The sequence below is a fragment of the Arachis ipaensis genome, chromosome B5, assembly GCF_059453495.1.
Source record: "Arachis ipaensis isolate K30076 ecotype BB chromosome B5, ASM5945349v1, whole genome shotgun sequence".
Lineage (NCBI taxonomy): Eukaryota > Viridiplantae > Streptophyta > Magnoliopsida > Fabales > Fabaceae > Arachis > Arachis ipaensis.
Genome location: NC_142440.1, coordinates 78587078 through 78607909, shown reverse-complemented (window position 1 = coordinate 78607909; position 20832 = coordinate 78587078). Strand labels below are relative to the sequence as shown.

Genomic DNA, 20832 nt, shown 5'->3' with positions numbered 1-20832 from the left:
TCAATCATGTGATAGGGGCATGTGGTGCATGGAATCGTGATCGTTCATTCCTTGGTAATGGCACCAAAAACTTAATACGTACGTTCATAATCTTAGTTCTTTGTCACAACTTCGCACAACTAACCAGCAAGTGCACTGGGTCGTCCAAGTAATAAACCTTACGTGAGTAAGGGTTGATCCCACAGAGATTGTCGGTTTGAAGCAAGCTATGGTCAACTTGTAAATCTCAGTTAGGCGAATTCAATTGGTTATGGAGATTTGATAATTAAAATATAATTAAAATATAAAATAGGATAGAAATACTTATGTAATTCATTGGTGAAAATTTCAGATAAGTGTATGGAGAAGCTTTTATTCCTTCTGAACCTCTGCTTTCCTACTACTTTCATCCAATCATTCATACTCCTTTCCATGGCAAGCTGTATATTGGGCATCACCGTTGTCAATGGCTACATCCCGTCCTCTCAGTGAAAATGGTCCAAATGCGCTATCACCGCATGGCTAATCATCTGTCGGTTCTCGATCATGCTAGAATATGATCCAGTAACCCTTTTGTGTCTGTCACTACGCCTAGCACTTGCGAGTTTGAAGCTCGTCACAGCCATCCCTTCCCAGATCCTACTCGGAATACCACAGACAAGGTTTAGACTTTTCGGATCTCAAGAATGGCCACCAATAATTCTAGCCTATACCACGAAGACTCTGATCGTAGATCAGGAGGCTAAGAGATATGCATTCAAGCTTGCTTTCATGTAGAACGGGAGTGTTTGTCAGGCACGCGTTCATAAGTGAGAATGGTGATGAGCATCACATAATCATCACATTCATCATGTTCTTGTGTGCGAATGAATATCTTAGAGAAGAAATAGGATTGAGTTGAATAGAAAAATAATAGTACTTTGCATTAATTCATGAGGAACAGCAGAGCTCCACACCTTAATCTATGGTGTGTAGAAACTCTACCGTTGAAAATACATAAGAACAAGGTCCAGGCATGGCCGAATGGCCAGCCCCCTAAACGTGATCTCAGAACATAAAATTAGTCAAAGACTAAGCATAGATGTAAATACAATAGTAAAAAGTCCTATTTATACTAAACTAGTTACTAGGGATTACAGAAATGAGTAAATGATGAAGAAATCCACTTCCAAGCCCACTTGGTGTGTGTTTGGGCTGAGCATTGAAGCTTTCACGTGTAGAGGTCTTCCTTGGAGTTGAACGCCAGTTTGTAACTTGTTTTTGGCATTTAACTCTGCTTTGCAACTAGTTTCTGGCGTTTAACGCCAGAATAGGGCAGAAAGCTGGCGTTAAATGCTAGTTTGCATCGTCTAAACCTGAGCAAAGTATAGGCTATTATATATTTCTGGAAAGACTTGGATGTATACTTTCAAACGCAATTTAGAGCGTGCCATTTGGGTTTCTGTAGCTCCAGAAAATCCACTTTGAGTGCAGGGAGGTCAGAATCCAACAGCATCTGCAGTCCTTCTTTAGCCTCTGAAACAGATTTTTGCTCAAGTCCCTCAATTTCAGCCAGAAATTACTTGAAATCATAGAAAAATACACAAACTCATAGTAAAGTCCAGAAATGTAATTTTTATTTAAAAACTAATAAAAATATATTAAAAACTAACTAAATCATACTAAAAACTATGTATAAATAATGCCAAAAAGCGTATAAATTATCCGCTCATCACAACACCAAACTTAAATTGTTGCTTGTCCCTAAGCAACTAAAAATCAAATAGGATATAAAGAAGAGAATATACTATAAATTCCAAATATCAATGAAACTTAGCTCCAATTAAATGAGCGGGACTAGTAGCTTTTTGCCTCTGAACAGTTTTGGCATCTCACTTTATCCCTTGAAGTTCAGAATGATTGGCATCTATAGGAACACAGAATTCAGATAGTGTTATTGATTCTCGTAGTTCAGTATGTTGATTCTTGAACACAGCTACTTTATGAGTCTTGGCCGTGGCCCTAAGCACTTTGTTTTCCAGTATTACCACTGGATACATAAATGCCACAGACACATAATTGGGTGAACCTTTTCAGATTGTGACTCAGCTTTACTAGAGTCCCCAATTAGAGGTGTCCAGGGTTCTTAAGCACACTCCTTTTTTTTTTTTACTTTGGACCTCGACTTTAACCACTCAGTCTCAAGCTTTTGGCTTGACACCTTCACGCCACAAGCACATGGTTAGGGACAGCTTGGTTTAGCCGCTTAGGCCAGGATTTTATTCCTTTGGGCCCTCCTATCCGTTGATGCTCAAAGCCTTGGATCCTTTTTATTACCCTTGCCTTTTGGTTTTATGGGCTATTGACTTTTTCTGCTTGCTTTTTTTTCTTTTTCTTTTTTGCCTTTTTTTTTCGCAAGCTTTTCTCTATTCACTGCTTTTTCTTGCTTCAGGAATCATTTTTATGATTTTTTCAGATCATCAAATAACATTTCTCCTTTTTCATCATTCTTTCAAGAGCCAACAATTTTAACATTCATAAACAACAAATTCAAAAGACATATGCACTGTTCAAGCATTCATTCAGAAAACAAAAAGTATTATCACCACATCAAAATAATTAAACTATTTCAAGGATGAATTAGAAATCATGTACTTGTTGTTCTGTTGTGATTAAAAGCATTTTTCATTTAAGAGAGGTGATGGATTCATAGGACATTCATAGCTTTAAGACATAGATATTTAAACACTAATGATCATATAGTAAAGACACAAACATAAATAAAACATAAAGCATAGGAAATGAAAAACAAGAAAATAAGAACAAGGAGATTAAGGAATGGGTGCACCTTAGTGATGGCGGCTAGTTCTTCCTCTAGAAGATCTTATGGAGTGCTTCAGCTCCTCAATGTCTCTTCCTTGCCTTTGTTGCTCCTCCCTCATGACTCTTTGATCTTCTCTAATTTCATGGAGGAGGATGGAATGCTCTTGGTTCTCTATCCTTAGTTGTTCCATGTTGGAACTTAATTCTTCTAGGGAGGTGTTGATTTGCTCCCAATAGTTTTGTGGAGGGAAGTGCATCCCTTGAGGCATCTCAGGGATTTCATGGTGAGGAATTTCCTCATGCTCTTGTTGAGGTCCATGATCTCTTGTTTGCTCCATCCTTTTCTTAGTGATGGGCTTGTCCTCATCAATGAGGATATCTCCCTCTATGTCAATTCCAGCCGAATTGCAGAGGTGGCAAATGAGGTGAGGAAAGGCTAACCTTGCCAAAGTGGATGACTTGTCAGCCACCTTGTAGAGTTCTTAAGGTATAATCTCATGAACTTCCACTTCCTCCTCAATCATGATACTATGGATCATGATGGCCCGGTCTACAGTAACTTCAGACCGGTTACTAGTAGGAATAATTGAGCATTGGATGAACTCCAACCATCCTCTAGCTACAGGCTTAAGGTCTGGTCTTCTCAATTGAACCGGCTTGCCTATTGAGTCAACTTTCCATTGAGCTCCTTCCACACATATGTCCATGAGTACTTGGTCCAACCTTTGATCAAAGTTGACCCTTCTAGTGTAGGAGCGTGCATTTTCTTGCATCATTGGCAAGTTGAACGCCAACCTTACATTTTCCGGACTGAAATCTAAGTATTTCCTCCGAACCATTGTAAGCCAATTCTTTGGATTCGGGTTCCTACTTTGATCATGGTTCCTAGTGATCCATGCGTTTGCATAGAACTCTTGAACCATTAAGATCTCGACTTGTTGAATAGGATTAGAGAGAACTTCCCATCCTCTTCTTCTAATCTCTTGTTGGATCTCTGGATATTCGCTCTTTTAGAGTTTAAAAGGGACCTCAGGGATAATCTCTGGTCTTGATGGACCTTTGAGATGAATCTCTCCATCTCCCATGACTCAGAGGTGGAAGCAATTGCCTTCCCTTTCCTCTTTCTTGAGGTTTCTCTGGCCTTAGGTGCCGTTAATGGTTATGGAAAAACAAAAAGCAATACTTTTACCATACCAAACTTAATAGGTTTGCTCGTCCCTGAGCAAAAGAAGAAAGGAAGTAGTAGAAGAAGAAGAAAATGGAGGAGATGGAGGGAGAAGGTGTATTCGGCCAAGGGGGAGAAGTGGTAGTTGTAACGTGTGAAAATGGAGTAGTGTTGAGGGGTTTATATAGGGGTGGGGTAGAGGGTAGGTTTCAGCCATTAGGATTAGGTTTGAGAAGGAAAAGAATTTGAATTTTGGAGGTAGGTGGGGTTTATGGGGAAGAGTGGATGGATGTGAGTGGTTAAGGGTATTTAGGAAAGAGGTATGGAGGTGATTGGTGAAGGGTATTTGGGGAAGAGAGGTATGAAAAGGTGTGAAGAGGAGAGAAGAAGAGGTGGGGTAGGTGGGGATCCTGTGGGGTCCACAGATCCAGAGGGGTCAAAGACTTAACATCCCTGCTCCATTTAGGCGTGCAAACGCCCTTAGAATGCATGTTTGGCGTTAAACGCCAGCTTGCTGCTTGTTCCTGGCGTTTAACACCAATTCCATGCTCTGTTCTGGCGTTAAACGCCAGTCTGGTGCTTGTTTCTGGCGTTTAATGCCAGCTTGATGCTTCTTTCTGGCGTTAAACGCCAGTTTGATACTTCTTACTGGCGTTTAAATGCCAGTAAGCTCTTCCTCCAGGGTGAGCTATTTTTAATGCTGTTTTTTCATTCTGTTTTTGATTTTTCAGTAGTTTTTGTGACTTCACATGATCATCAACCTAAAGAAAACATAAAATAGCAATGGAAAATAAATAGATATAATTAAATAACATTGGGTTGCCTCCCAACAAGCGCTTCTTTAATGTCAATAGCTTGAGAGTGAGCTCTCATGGAGCCTCACAGATGTTCAGAGCATTGTTGGGACCTCCCAACACCAAACTTAGAGTTTGAATGTGGGGGTTCAATACCAAACTTAGAGTTTGGTTGTGGCCTCCCAACACCAAACTTAGAGTTTGACTGTGGGGGCTTTGGTTGACTCTGCAATGAGAGAAGCTTTCCATGCTTCCTCTCTATGGTTACAGAAGGAGAACCTTGAGTCTTAAATACAAGGTAGTCCTCATTTAGTTGAAGGACCAACTCTCCTCTGTCCACATCAATCACAGCTTTTGCTGTGGCTAGGAAGGGTCTTCCAAGGATGATGGATTCATCCTCATCCTTCCCAGTGTCTAGGATTATGAAATTAGTAGGGATGTAAAGGCCTTCAACCTTTACCAACAAGTCCTCTACTAATCCATAAGCCTGTTTTATTGATTTGTCTGCCATCTCTAGTGAGATTCTTGTAGCTTGTACCTCATAGATTCCCAGTTTCTCTATTACAGAGAGTGGCATGAGGTTTATCCCTGACCCAAGGTCACACAGAGCCTTCTCAAAGGTCATGGTGCCTATGGTACAAGGTATGAAGAACATTCCGGGATCTGATTTCTTCTGAGGCAATGTCTGCCTTATCAATGCACTTAGTTCATTGGTGAACAAGGGGGGTTCATCCTCCCAAGTATCATTACCAAATAAACTGGCATTCAACTTCATGATGGCTCCTAGATATTTAGCAACCTACTCGTCAATGGTGTCTTTATCCTCTTTAGAGGAAGAATAGTCATCAGAGCTCATGAATGGTAAAAGGAGGTTCAATAGAATCTCTATGGTCTCTAGATGAGCCTCAGATTCCTTGGGTTCCTCAAAGGGAAACTCTTTATTGGTCAGTGAACATCCCAGGAGGTCTTCCTCACTAGGATTCACGTCCTTCTCCTCCTCTCTGGGTTTGGCCACACCAAGTAAGGTTATGGCCTTGCAATCTCTTTTTAGATTCTCTTCTGTATTGCTTGGGAGAGTACTAGGAGGAGTTTCAGTGACTCTTTTACTCAACTGGCCCACTTGTGCCTCCAAATTTCTAATGGAGGACCTTATTTCATTCATGAAGTTTAGAGTGGCCTTAGATAGATCAGAGACTATATTTGCTAAGCTAGATGGATTCTGCTCAGAATTCTCTGTCTGTTGCTGAGAGGATGATGGAAAAGGCTTGCTATTGCTAAACCTGTTTCTTCCACCATTATTAAAGCCTTGTTGAGGCTTTTGTTGATCCTTCCATGAGAAATTTGGATGATTTCTCCATGAGGGATTATAGTTGTTTCTATAGGGTTCTCCCATGTAATTCACCTCTGCTATTGCAAGGTTCTCAGGATCATAAGCTTCTTCTTCAGAAGATGCTTCTTTAGTACTGTTGGATGCAGCTTGCAATCCATTCAGACTCTGAGAAATCATATTGACTTGCTGAGTTAATATTTTGTTCTGAGCCAATATGGCATTTAGAGTATCAATTTCAAGAACTCCCTTCCTCTGAGGCATCCCATTACTCACAGGATTCCTTTCAGAAGTGTACATGAACTGGTTATTTGCAACCATGTCAATGAGTTCCTGAGCTTCTGCAGGCATTTTCTTTAGGTGAATGGATCCACCTGCAGAATGGTCCAATGACATCTTTGATAATTCAGACAGACCATCATAGAATATATCCAGGATGGTCCATTCTGAAAGCATGTCAGAAGGATACTTTTTGGTCAGTTGCTTGTATCTCTCCCAAGCTTCATAGAGGGATTCACCTTCTTTCTGTTTGAAGGTTTAAACATCCACTCTAAGTTTGCTAAGCTTTTGAGGAGGAAAGAACTTGGCTAAGAAAGCTGTGACCAGCTTATCCCAAGAGTTCAGGCTATCTTTAGGTTGAGAGTCCAACCATATTCTAGCTCTGTCTCTTATAGCAAACGGGAAAAGCATAAGCCTGTAGACCTCGGGATCAACCCCATTGGTCTTAACAGTATCACAAATCTGCAAGAATTCAGTTAAGAACTGAAAAGGATCTTCTGATGGAAGTCCATGAAACTTGCAATTCTGTTGCATCAGAGAAACTAATTGAGGTTTTAGCTCAAAATTGTTTGCTCCAATGGCAGGGATTGAGATGCTTCTTCCATGTAAGTTGGAATTTGGTGCAGTGAAGTCACCAAGCATCGTCCTTGCATTGTTGTTGGGTTAGGCCATGTCTCCTTCTTTTTCGAAAATTTCTGTCAGATTTTCTCCAAAGAGTTGTACTTTAGCTTCCCTTAGCTTCCTCTTCAGAGTCCTTTCAGGTTCAGGATCAGCTTCAACAAGAATGTTCTTATCCTTGTTCCTACTCATATGAAAAAGAAGAGAACAGAAAATAAAATATGGAATTCTCTATGTCACAGTATAGAGATTCCTTATATGAGTATAAGAAGAGAAGAATAGAAGAAGGAAAAGATAAGAATTCGAACATAGAGGAGAAGAGTGGATTCGAATTTTTGAGTGAAAGAGGGGTGTTAGTAGAAAAATAAATAGAAAGAGATGAGAGGAGAAAGAATTCGAAAATTAAAAATAAAATGAAATAAAATTATTTTTTGTTTTTATTTTGACTATTAATTAGAATTCGAAATTTAAGAAGGAAAATAAAATTAAATTAAAATTTAAAACAATTAGTTAATGAAAAGAAATTTTTTTGAAAAAGAGATTAGTGATTTTCGAAAATAAGAGAGAGAAAAGTAGTTAGTGGTTTTGAAAAAGATATGATTGAAATAGTAAACTTTTAAAATCAAACAAAAAGTTAAGTGGTTAATTGAAAAAGATTTGAAAATCAAATTTGAAAGGGTGAGAAGTTAGAAAAGATTTTGAAATTAATTTCAAAAAATATATGATTGAAATTTAATTTGAAAAAGATTTAAAAAGGAAATTAAACAAATTTGATTTTTGAAAATTAAAGTTGATTACTTGACTAACAAGAAACTAAAAGATAGGATTTTAAAATTTAAAGAATGAACCTTTCTTAATTGGCAAGTAACAACTTGAGATTTTTGAATAAAAATATTAAAAGTTAGCAATAAATTCGAAACTATGAAATGGAAATACGAAAAAAATTTTGAAAATAAATTTTGAAAATTTCGAAATTATGAAAGAAAAAATGAAAAAGATTTGATTTTTGAAAAAGATTTAAATAAGATAGAATTTTTAAATTGAAAATTTGATTTCACTCATAAGAAATAATTAAATTTAAAAACTTTTTGACTAAATCAAACCAAATTTTCGAAAATTTATGAGAGAATAAGGGAAAGATATTTTTTTTTTGAAATTTTAATGAAGAAAGAGAAAAACATAAAAATGATGCAAAATATGAGAATTTAAGATCAAAACATATGATGCATGCAAGAACACCTTGAATGTCAAGATGAACACCAAGAACTTATTTTTGAAAATTTTTAAGAAAAGACACACATGCAAGACACCAAACTTAGAAATTTTCAATGTTTAGACACTAACAAATTGAGAATGCATATGAAAAACAAGAAAAGACACAAAATAAGAAAATGCAAAGATCAAACAAGGAAATTCATCAAGAACAACTTGAAGATCATGAAGAACATTATGCATGAGTTTTCGAAAATTTTAATGAAATTAAAAAGATGCAATTAACACCAAACTTAAAAATTGACACAAGACTCAAACAAGAAACACAAAAATATTTTTGCTTTTTATGATTTTGTAAATTTTTTTTTTCGAAAGTTAATTGGAAAAGAAAAATACGGATTTCAAAATTTTTAATGAAAATTCCAGGAATCATGCAATGTTAGTCTAAAGCTCCAGTCCAGGAATTAGACATGGCTTACTAGCCAGCCAAGCTTTCAATGAAAGCTCCGGTCCAAAACACTAGACATGGCCAATGGCCAGCTAAGCTTCAGCAGAACATTACATACAACAGCTAAATTGCTGAGAAAGACAAAGAAGCTCTTCTCTAAGGATAAGTGAAACCTAGGTCCAAAGGATTAGACATGGCTTTACAGCCAGCCGGACTTCAACAGATCATCATGAAACTCTAGAAATCATTCTTAAAAATTCTGAAGAACATAGAATAATTTAATAAAAAATATTTTTCGGAAATAAGAATAATAAAAACAAAAAGCTTAAAATTAAAATAAAATTACCTAATCTGAGCAACAAGCTGAACCGTCAGTTGTCCAAACTCGAACAATCCCCGGGCAACAGTACCAAAAACTTGGTGCACGAAATCGTGATCGTTCATTCCTTGGTAATGGCGCCAAAAACTTAATACGCACGTTCATAATCTTAGTTCTTTATCACAACTTCGCACAACTAACCAACAAGTGCACTGGGTCGTCCAAGTAATAAACCTTACGTGAGTAAGGGTCGATCCCACGGAGATTGTCGGTTTGAAGCAAGCTATGGTCACCTTGTAAATCTCAGTCAGGCGGATTCAATTGGTTATGGAGATTTGATAATTAAAATATAATTAAAATATAAAATGGGATAGAAATACTTATGTAATTCATTGGTGAGAATTTCAGATAAGTGTACGGAGATGCTTTTATTCCTTCTGAACCTCGGCTTTCCTACTGCTTTCATCCAATCATTCATACTCCTTTCCATGGCAAGCTGTATATTGGGCATCACCGTTGTCAATGGCTACATCCTATCGTCTCAGTGAAAATGGTCCAAATGCGCTGTCACCGCACGACTAATCATCTGTCGGTTCTCGATCATGCTAGAATAGGATCCAGTAATCCTTTTGCCTCTATCACTACGCCTAGCAATTGCAATTTTAAAGCTCGTCACAGCCATCCCTTCCCAGATCCTACTCAGAATACCACGGACAAGGTTTAGACTTTCCAGATCTCAAGAATGGCTGCCAATAATTCTAGCCTATACCACGAAGACTCTGATCGTAGATCAGGAGGCTAAGAGACATGCATTCAAGCTTGTTTTCATGTAGAACGGGAGTGTTTGTCAGGCAGCGTTCAAAAGTGAGAATGGTGATGAGCGTCACATAATCATCACATTCATCATGTTCTTGTGCGCGAATGAATATCTTAGAGAAGAAATTGGCTTGAGTTGAATAGAAAAACAATAGTACTTTGCATTAATTCATGAGGAACAGCAGAGCTCCACACCTTAATCTATGGTGTGTAGAAACTCCACCGTTGAAAATACATAAGAACAAGGTCCAGGCATGGCCGAATGGCCAGCCCCCTAAACGTGATATCAGAACATAAAATTAGTCAAAGACTAACCAGAGATGTAAATACAATAGTAAAAAGTCCTATTTATACTAAACTAGTTACTAGGGTTTACAGAAATGAGTAAATGATGCAGAAATCTACTTCCGGGCCCACTTGGTGTGTGCTTGGGCTGAGCGCTGAAGCTTTCACATGTAGAGGTCTTCCTTGGAGTTGAACGCCAGTTTGTAACTTGTTTCTGGCGTTTAACTCTGCTTTGCAACTTGTTTCTGGCGTTTAACGCCAGAATAGGGCAGAAAGCTGGCGTTAAACGCCAGTTTGCGTCATCTAAACTTGGGCAAAGTATAGACTATTATATATTGCTAGAAAGCCCTGGATGTTTACCTTTCAACGCAATTGAGAGCGCGCCATTTGGGTTTCTGTAGCTCCAGAAAATCCACTTTGAGTGCAGGGAGGTCAGAATCCAACAGCATCTGTAGTCCTTCTTCAGCCTCTGAATCAGATTTTTGCTCAAGTCTCTCAATTTCAGCCAGAAATTACCTGAAATCACAAAAAATACATAAACTCATAGTAAAGTCCAGAAATGTGATTTTTATTTAAAAACTAATAAAAATATATTAAAAACTAAGTAAATCATACTAAAAACTATATAAAAACAATGCCAAAAAGTGTATAAATTATCCGTTCATCAGCATGCATCTAGAAGGTTCTTAAAATGCTCCCAGTATTCATAGAGAGTCTCTGAGTCTCCTTGAACAATGCAGGAGATCTCTTTCCTCAGTCTATCTGTGACTTCAGCTGGAAAGTATTTTTCCAAAAATTCTCTCCTGAGTGTATCCCAGTTGGTAATAGTCACTTCAGGTTGGGAGTAGTACCACTCCCTTGCCTTTCCCTCAAGAGAAAATGGGAAGGCAGTTAACAGAATAGAAGTTTCATCTGCACCATTATGCCTAACAGTAGAACAGGCTATCTGGAAATCCCTAAGGTGCTTAATAGCCTCTTGAGCAGGTAAGCCATGAAACTTGGGCATCAAGTTGATTAGTGCAGTCTTCAATTAAAAATCTGCAGCCAGATTTGGATTATGCACTTGATAAGGTTGCAGTGTAAAATCTGCGGCTCCAGCTTCCTGGAGAGTAATTCTCCTAGGTTCTGCCATGTTACCTGCATGTGAATCAACTGGATCAGTAGTAAAGGAGCTTGTCTCGCTCTCAGATGGCGGTTCAGATTCGCCCTCAGATAAGACTGGTGAATCGATAACAATCACTTCACCACCCTCAGAGGCTAACCGACATCGAGCTCGCCTAATACATGAAAGAGTTCTTTCAATTTCAGGATCAAAAGCGGCTAAGCTCAGATCAGGCAGTGAACGCTTCATTCAATGAGAAAGACATATAGCTCAAGGTAACAGAAATAAAAATAAAATATGCAAATAAAATAAAATATGTACACTAATTAATAATCTAGCACACTATTGTAACTCCCCGACAACGGCGCCAAAAATTGATGGTGGCAGAAATTGACCAGTTAAGAAATTAATAAACGAGATGCGTTGCAAGTACAGTTCTCAACCAGCTAAGATCCGTCTTCTCAATTTAAAAAGGGTTGTCACAAATTTTAGAATTAAAAATACCGGGAGTATGAGTCTTAGGTTGTCTCCCAACGAGTTGCAAGAAAGCGTGCTATTTTATTAACTAGAAGTTTTCCAGAAAAGTTGAGTTTTGATAATGAGTAAGAATAATTGTAAAATAAAGCAATAAAAATAAACTAAGAACAATTATTGATATTCTAAATAAAAAGCCTTGACTGGGGGAATGATTAATTGGAAGTTCTATCCTTGTTGAAATCTTCTCAAGTGTAGTGTAAAGAGGTTGTTGTTTTCACTTAGTTAACCCTTACTAAATAAAGGAAAGTCAAGTGATTGAGCTAACTCTTACCCGCAAATCCTAGTACTCTCCCTTGGGAAGGTCTAGCGTTAGTAGGTACAGGATTAGCCAACAACGTCCAATTTAACTAAGCACTTGAGCACTCTAACTCAAGTGTCTCCTCTTAATCAACCCCCATGTCAAGTAGAAAATCTACTCCATTGACATGGAATTAATACTCATAAAAATATAAGAAGATATAATTAAATGAAATACAACAGAGATTTAAAATTAATAAAAAAATAAAAGTAACTCTATATAGTAATAAATTCAAAATGCAACATACTTAATTGAATAGGGTCAACGATCAACATGAAAAGAGTAAAGGAATAAGGAAACAAACTAAAGTAGTGTCTTCAACGGAGGTAATGACTCTTCAGCATCCAAAATCCAAAGCAAAAGCATAAACTATCAATGTAAAAACTAATCTAGATTCAGATCAAAAACTAAAAGTAATCCTAATATTAATGTATCTGAATGTGTGTGGATGCGTGTTGAGTCTCTGCATGTTCCCTAGCTTTAGTCTGTGTTTCTGGGCTGACAACTGGGTTAAAACGCGGCCCGAAATTGTCTCCAGCGTATTTTGCAATTTCTGCAAATTGCGTAGGTCACGCGTACGCGTCGTCCACGCGATCACGTCATTCAGCGATTTTCCTTGTCATTCGTTCGCATCGTCCACGCGTTCGCGTCATTTGTGCAGACTCCACTCCACGCGTTTGCGTTAGGCACGCGTTCGCGTCACTGCGATTTCTTCATTTTGCGCGCTTGACGTGTGGAAAACGATCCAACACAAAACTCACCGGCAAGTGTACCGGGTCGCATCAAGTAATAATAACTCACGTGAGTGAGGTCAATCCCACAGGGATTGAAGGATTGAGTAATTTTAGTTTAGTGGTTGATTTAGTCAAGCGAACAAGAGTTGATTTGAGTGGTTTGTAACTGACAGAAGCTAAATTGCTTGAATTGTAAAGGGAAAGGGAAGAATTGCAGTAAATTAAAGAGCAAAGGAAGTAAAGAAGCTGAATCTTAAAGTGCAAGTAATATAAATTGCAGAAACTTAGATTGCAAGAAATGTAAATGACTGAAGCTTAAAGTGCAAGAAATGTAAATTGCTTGAATTATAAAAGGATTTGGGAGTTGAGATTGCAGAAATTAAACAAGAGAAATTAAAATGACATTAAACAAATAAGTGGAATATGAAATAAAATTGCAACAGATCTAAACAGAAGAGAACAATTGCTTGAAAATCCAAACAGATAGCAAAATGTGGCTCAATTGCAATGGTTCAAGAGAAGTCAAAGATCTCAGGGTTAGAAGAGACTAGAGAACAAGTCTAGATCTCAATCCTTCCTTGATCCAACCAAGAATAATTGCAAGAGAAGTGGAAAAGTAAATTGCAGGAGAAGTAGAGAAGAAAATAATAAATAGAATTCAAATCCAAAAGCACAATTTCTTGAATTATGCAAACAATTAAACAGAGAGGGATCCCAAGGAGAGATTGAAACAGAATTTCTTCAATTCTCCACCCAAGATCCAAAACAAAGAGTAAAAAATGTAGAAGCAAGAACAAGGAAGAAGAGAGATCAATTCTCCTTCCTAATTCCCCAAATAGAACTCAGAGATCCAAAGTTAAAGAAAAACTCTAAAAATTACAAGTGAAAATACTCAAAGAAGAAAAAGGTCCTTTCTAAATCAAAATAAAACCTATTTATACACTTCCTAATTTGGATCTAAGAATTTGGGTGGGCTCTAAAATTTGGTGAAGAAATGAATTAATTTGAATTTTTGATGAATTTTTGGCCCATGGTGCACCTCCCAGGAGAAAGCTCGGCTCTTGGCAAGAGCTTTGGCCAAGAGCTTTGGTTCCCTTCCTTGCCAAAGTGTGCACACATTCCCTCCTTGTGACAAGAGAATAAAGCTATTTACAAGAGCTTTGAGCTCTTGGCAAGAGCTTTGGCTGTCCTTGAGGTCCCTGGTTCAAGCCTTGGGTGAAGCACTTACTGGCTATTTTCCTTTGCAACCAAGTAGCGCCTAGTGTCTCCCTTCCTTGAGGTGCTCGGTTCGATCCTTGGGGAGTGCAAGAGCTGCCCATTTTTCATGGCACAAGAGTAGCGCCCAAAGTCTTGCTTCCTTGAGGGACTTGGTTCGAACCCCATGGAGTGAAAACAAGCCAATTTTGGCTTGTTTTCCTTGTGAGGTAGCGCTACCCCCCTTCCCCCTTGGTCTTGGGTTCAAGCCTTGGTGAGTGCATTGTTGAGCTCTTTTTCTCTTGATTTTTCCTTGAAGAAGCCCAAAAAATCTCTTGGAGAAAGCTCTTGGCAAGAGCTTTGTCTTGGATTTGCCTTGCTTCCTCCTTCCTTGTGCGCTTGGTTAAGCTCTTGGCAAGAGCTCTAGGCTCTTGGCAAGAGCTCTAGGCTCTTGGTAAGAGCTTGGCCTTTGATTTGTTGAAGTAAAGCTCTCCACAAGAGCTCTAAGCTCTTGGCAAGAGCTTTGTGCTCTTGCTCCTTGTTTTGAGCCACGCTTTTCTTCCTTTGGGCCACACTTCTCTCCCTTTGGCCACGCTTTTCTTATTTTTTTTCTTTTCTTCACCTACAATTAATCAAAACAACCAATCAAAGTATCACAAAATTCACAAAGCTTAAAATTCATTTAAAACCAATTAATTTTAGCTTAAACCTCATGATTTTGTGTCAATTAAAGGGTGGTTGATTGATTCAAAGAAACCATGCAATTCCACTCCAAATTGCTAACTTACAATGCAAGAAAGTGCATAAAAACTAATGAAACAAGTGAAAAATGTTTGAAAAACTAGTATAAGATGACTTGTCATCACAACACCAAACTTAAACCTTGCTTGTCCCCAAGCAAGCATCAAACATAAGAGTAAATGAAATGAACCAGAGAAGTGTGCATATCCTTATTAGGCATAGAGTTAAACTTGGTTCATGGGATTTTTATGTAGACAATGATGGCTCATTTATTGCTTGCTGTTACATAAGAGGTGCTTCCTCAAAGGATCACTAAGTTTGCTGCTATAAGGCTCTACTTTTGCTTGTTACCTTGCTAATTTTTCCTTCTTTGTTTTGCTCAAAGAGCTTATTGTTCTTTGAAGGCTTGGTGGCAAATGTTGCAGCAGCCTTTGGCTTAACTTTGCTCAACATTCCTTCACCACAGACACATGGCTCACCCTTTTCTTCCTAGGATCATTGATGCCCAGCATCTCTTTGGATAACTAAGTGTTTTGTAGCTAGGTTGCTCTTTATTGTGGACTTTCAGTTGGCAATCCCAAATCAGTTGATCTAAGTGGCCAAGTTTTGAAATACTCCTTAGAACTTACTTGTCCAAGCATATCCTAGCACAAAAACACCACAGGCATGTGTCCTAGGGTCCGAGCTATTGGTGCCTAGCCTTATTATTTGTTTTCTTTGCCACTCTTGGCTTTTTCTCTTTCTTTTTTTTTTCTGTTTTATTCCATTCTCAAGGGATTTTTAATGATACAAGCATTTATAACAACAAACTAGTTCCTTCTTCAGATAACATATCATTATGCAGCATTTATTTTATGAGCCATGCATTAAATCAACAAATACCACCACTAACTTTCATTCTAACTTATGCAACATTGGATATTTACTTCCTAATTCAAACATCTTTCTTTTATTCAAACAGCAAGGGGAACAAAACAAAATACTCAAGCTAATGAAGGATGACAATTATTATGCAGATAGCTTATTCTAGCAAAAATTATGCAGATAGCTTTCTTTAGCATGTACTTCCACTTGCAACTAAATGAACATTCTAGATAGACATAAAGGAATCCCTGAATTAAAACATTTCATAACAATAAGGATCAAGTGTAAATACAACCTGTTGGGTTGCAGCTTTTCATTCTTCCTTCTGTTATGCCCATTCTGAGTCATAATGCAAATGTTCTTTAATTTGTTGGCTATTTTCCTGCATACTCCTCAAACGTTGCTTGCTTTTTAGGCCCTTTAGGTATCCGGTTAATATGCAAAGCTTATTTGTGGGCTTTTGAACTTACTTTGGTGTGTGAACACCAAACTTAGTTCCTTGCCAATATTTCTCATGCAGCAAATTAACCATATGTGAAATCCTTTTTCCTTGCTAAAGGTAATAAAGCTAAAAACTATGAAACAGCAAATAGTTAATTAGTTTATCTAAATGTTTGAAGCTAGCATTATGCAGAAAGTGAGAGTGTGTTTTATGATGAAGTTTTTGGTGGAATACCAAACTTAGAATCCTTCATTCTCCCTTATATTGTTTTGGTGTGCAATACCAAACTTAGCTTCTTGCAATGTAGATAAAACTAATTGACCTTTTTATTAAAATAGCTTATGAAAAGAACACTACCTCAGGTTGAGTTGCCTCCCAACAAGCGCTTCTTTATTGTCATTAGCTTGACATTGGACCCCTCTTTTATGGTGGTTGATGACTGTAGTGTCTCAGCTTATCCCCCCTGACTGTGAGCTTCTTCTTTGTTCCTTGATGTTCAATTTTGGCATGCTCTAGTGAGAGTATTTTGCTGACAGTATAGTAGTCATCAGCTTATTGGCTTGCCCCCAGTTGTTGATAGATCAATTGTACTTCATCACCCTTAGAAAGCCCCTCTGTTGGAATCTTTTTGTTCTTCCAACCCTTTTTAGTTTTGTTCTTGTTTTTCTTCCCTCTTTTTGTTGATCCTTTCTCCTTGCAAGTGGGCTTCACTTTGGGACTTTTCTTCTTAGTGGCTAATGAGCGGATAATTTATACACTTTTTGGCATTGTTTTTAGTATGTTTTTAGTATATTTTAATTAGTTTTTATTATATTTTTATTAGTTTTTAAATAAAAATCACTCTTCTGGACTTTACTACGAGTTTGTGTATTTTTTTGTGATTTCAGGTATTTTCTGGCTGAAATTGAGGGACCTGAGCAAAAATCTGATTCAGAGGCTGAAAAAGGACTGCAGATGCTGTTGGATTCTGACCTCCCTGCACTCAAAGTGGATTTTCTGGAGCTAATAAAGCCCAATTGGCGCGCTCTCAATTGTGTTTAAAAGTAGACATCCTGGGCTTTCCAGCAATATATAATAGTCCATACTTTGCTCGAGATTTGATGGCCCAAACAGGCGTTCCAAGTCAGCTCAAGAATTCTGGCGTTTAACTCCAAAACTGGCACAAAAGCTGGAGTTAAACGCCCAAACTGGCACAAAAGTTGGCGTTTAACTCCAAGAAAAGTCTCTACACATGGATGCTTCAATGCTCAGCCCAAGCACACACCAAGTGGGCCCGGAAGAAGATTTCTGCATTAATTACTCATTTCTGTAACCCTAGGCTACTAGTTTTCTATAAATAGGACCTTTTGCTATTGTATTTTCATCTTTGATAAGTCTTATGCTATCTTAGACATGTTTGGAGGCTGGCCTCAGGGCCATGCCTAGACCTTGTTCTTATGTATTCTCAACGGTGGAGTTTCTACACACCATAGATTAAGGTGTGGAGCTCTACTATTCTTCATGAATTAATACAAGTACTATTGTTTTTCTATTCAACTCAAGTCTATTTCTTCTCTAAGATATTCATTCGTTCTTCAACCTGATGAATGTGATGATCCGTGACACTCATCATCATTCTCACCTATGAACATGTGCCTGACAACCACCTCTGTTCTACTAGCAATGGCTTGAATGCGTATCTCTTGGGTTTTTAATCTAAGATTGGAACCTTCGTGGTATAGGCTAGAATTATTGGCGGCCATTCCTGAGATCCGGAACGTCTAAACCTTGTCTGTGGTATTCTGAGTAGGATCTGGGAAGGGATGACTGTGACGAGCTCCAAACTCGCGATTGTGGGGCGTGTGACAGACGCAAAAGGATCAATGGATCCTATTCCGACATGATCGAGAACCGACAGCTGATTAGCCGATGTTGTGACAGAGCATCAGGACCATTTTCACTGAGAGGACGGGATGTAGCCATTGACAACAGTGATGCCCAACATAAATCTTGCCATGGAAGGAGTATGAATGATTCGAAGAAGGCAATAGGAAAGCAGAGGTTCAAGGGGAACAAAGCATCTTCATACGCTTATCTGAAATCCACCAATGAATTACATAAGTATCTCTATCTTTATTTTATGTTTATTTTCATAACCTTAAACTCCATAACCATTTGAATCCGCCTGACTGAGATTTACAAGATGACCATAGCTTGCTTCAAGCCGACAATCTCCGTGGGATCGACCCTTACTCACGTAAGGTTTATTACTTGGACGACCCAGTGCACTTGCTGGTTAGTTGTGCGGAATTGTGACAAAGTGTGATTCACGTTTAAGAGCTCCAAGTCCTTTGGCGCCATTGTTGATGATCACAATTTCGCATACCAAGTTTTTAGCACCGTTTCCGGGGATTGTTCGAGTTTGGACAACTGACGGTTCATCTTGTTGCTTAGATTAGGTATCTTTTCTTCAGAATTTTAAGAATGAATTCTAGAGTTTCAAGGTGATGTTCCCACCATCACAAAAGATAATTGATTCTCATCAATTTAGCTATTGAATGTAATGTCCTGCTGAAGCTTGGCCAAACATGTCTAATCCTTTTTAGACTGAAGCTTTAGACTAACATTGCATGATTCTTGGAATTCTTATTAAAAGTTTTGATTCTCTTTATTTTCTTTTCTATATAATTTTCGAAAAAAAATACAAAAATATTTTAAAATCATGAAACCAAAAATATTTTATGTTTCTTGTTTGAGTGTATTATCTAATTTTAAGTTTGGTGTCAATTGCATGTCTTTATCCTTCTAATTTTTGAAAATTTATACATATTGTTCTTCATTGATCTTCAAGTTGTTCTTGATGATTTCATTGCTCTGATCTTCAAATTCTCTTGTTTTGTATGTTTTGTTGTTTCTTACATACATTTTTACATTGTTATAGTCCTTAGTATACAAACTTTTAAGTTTGGTGTCTTACATGCATTGTTTATTTGATCTTAGTTGCATTTTTATTGATTCCCATCATCAAAAATTCAAAAATATTTTTTAAAACTATGTCTTTTCAAGTCAATAATACAGAGAATTGAAGATTCAGAACATTCAGCAGAGGAATCAAACAGAAAAAGCTGGGCATTGAAAACGCCCAGTGAAGAAGGAAAACTGGCTTTTAAACGCCAGCCAGGGTACCTGGCTGGGTGTTTAACGCCCAAAAAGGTAGAGATTTGGGCGTTAAACGCCAGCCAGAATGGGTACCATTCTGGGCGTTTAACGCCAGAAGGACACAAAAGGGAAGATTTTGTTTTTAATTCAAATTTTTTTCAAATCTTCATAATTTTTCAAAATCAAATCTTTTTCAAATTACATATTTTCAATCATATCTCTTCAAAATCAATTTCTTTCCATTTTTTTTTAATTTTTGAAAATCATTGTTATAATTAAAGATTTACTTCAAAATTTTCAAGTTGTTACTTGCCTATTAAGAAAGGATCAAATTTTAAATTTTAAGAATCATATCTTTTAATTTCTTGTTAGTCAAGTAATCAACTTTGATTTTAAAACTTTCTCTTTTTAAATTGATCTTCAATCATATATTCTCAATCATTCTCAATCACATCTTTTTCAAAATTAACTCTCAATCATATCTTTTTTATTTCTAATTTCAAAATCTTTTTCAAAAATCACTTAATTTCTTTCCCAATTTTAGTTTTCGAAAATCATCAATCAATTTTTCAAAATTTCTTTTAATTATTTCAAAATCTTTTACTTTACTTTCGAAAATTCTTCCCCTCTTCTCACATCCTTCAATTTAAAGGACTAACACTCTTCCTCAAAGTGCAATTCAAACTCCCTCCTTCTTTATATGTTCGAATTCTCTTCTATCTACCTCCTCCTTCTATTCTTCTTTTCCTCTGACACCTCAAGGAATCTCTATACTGTGACACAGAGGATTCCCTACTTTCTTGTTCTCTTCTCTTTTATATGAGCAGGAACAAAGATAAAGGCACACTTGTTCAAGCTGATCCTGAACCTGAAAGGACCTTGAAGAAAAAGCTAAGAGAAGCTAAAGAACAATTCTCTTTAGAGGGCCTAACAGAGCTTTTCAAGGAAGAAGAAACCATGGCAGCCGAAAACAACAATGCCAACAATGCAAGGAAGGTGATTGGTGACTTTACTGCACCTACTCCCGACTTCTATGGGAAAAGCATCTCAATCCCTGCCATTGGAGCAAACAACTTTGAGCTTAAGCCTCAATTAGTTTCTCTAATGCAACAGAATTGCAAGTTTCATGGACTTCCATTGGAAGATCCTCATCAGTTCTTAGCTGAATTCTTGCAAATCTGTGACACTGTCAAGACCAATGGGGTTGACCCTGAAGTCTACTGACTTATGCTTTTGCCTTTTGCTGTAAGAGACAGAGCTAGAACATGGTTGGATTCACAACCTAAGAAAAGCCTGAACTCTTGGGAAAAGCTAGTCAATGCCTTCTTGGCAAAGTTCTTTCCACCTCAAAAATTGAGCAAGCTTAGAGTGGAAGTCCAAACCTTCAGATAGAAGGAAGGTGAATCCCTCTATGAAGCTTGGGAAAGATACAAGAAATTAATCAGAAGATGTCCTTCTGACATGCTTTCTGAATGGAGCATTATAGGAATTTTCTATGATGGTCTGTCTGAACTATCCAAGATGTCATTGGATAGCTCTGCTGGAGGATCTCTTCATCTGAAGAAGACGCCTGCAGAAGCTCAGGAACTCATTGAAATGATTGCAAATAACCAATTCATGTACACTTCTGAAAGGAATCCGGTGAATAATGGGACAAAGCAGAAGAAATGAGTTCTTGAAATTGATACTCTGAATACCATATTGGCTCAGAATAAAATATTGACTCAGCAAGTCAATA

General features: G+C 37.6%; 2 non-coding genes across 2 annotated transcripts; one reads left to right on the top strand and one right to left on the bottom strand.

Annotated features, from left to right (window-relative positions):
- Positions 1-6517: 6517 nt before the first annotated feature.
- On the top strand, positions 6518-6625 carry LOC148564708 (small nucleolar RNA R71). The gene has a single exon (XR_015883898.1). It is a non-coding gene; the product is annotated as a small nucleolar RNA R71 (small nucleolar RNA).
- Positions 6626-20453: 13828 nt separating this feature from the next.
- Positions 20454-20561, bottom strand: LOC148564707 (small nucleolar RNA R71). Its single transcript, XR_015884389.1, has one exon. It is a non-coding gene; the product is annotated as a small nucleolar RNA R71 (small nucleolar RNA).
- Positions 20562-20832: the final 271 nt, after the last annotated feature.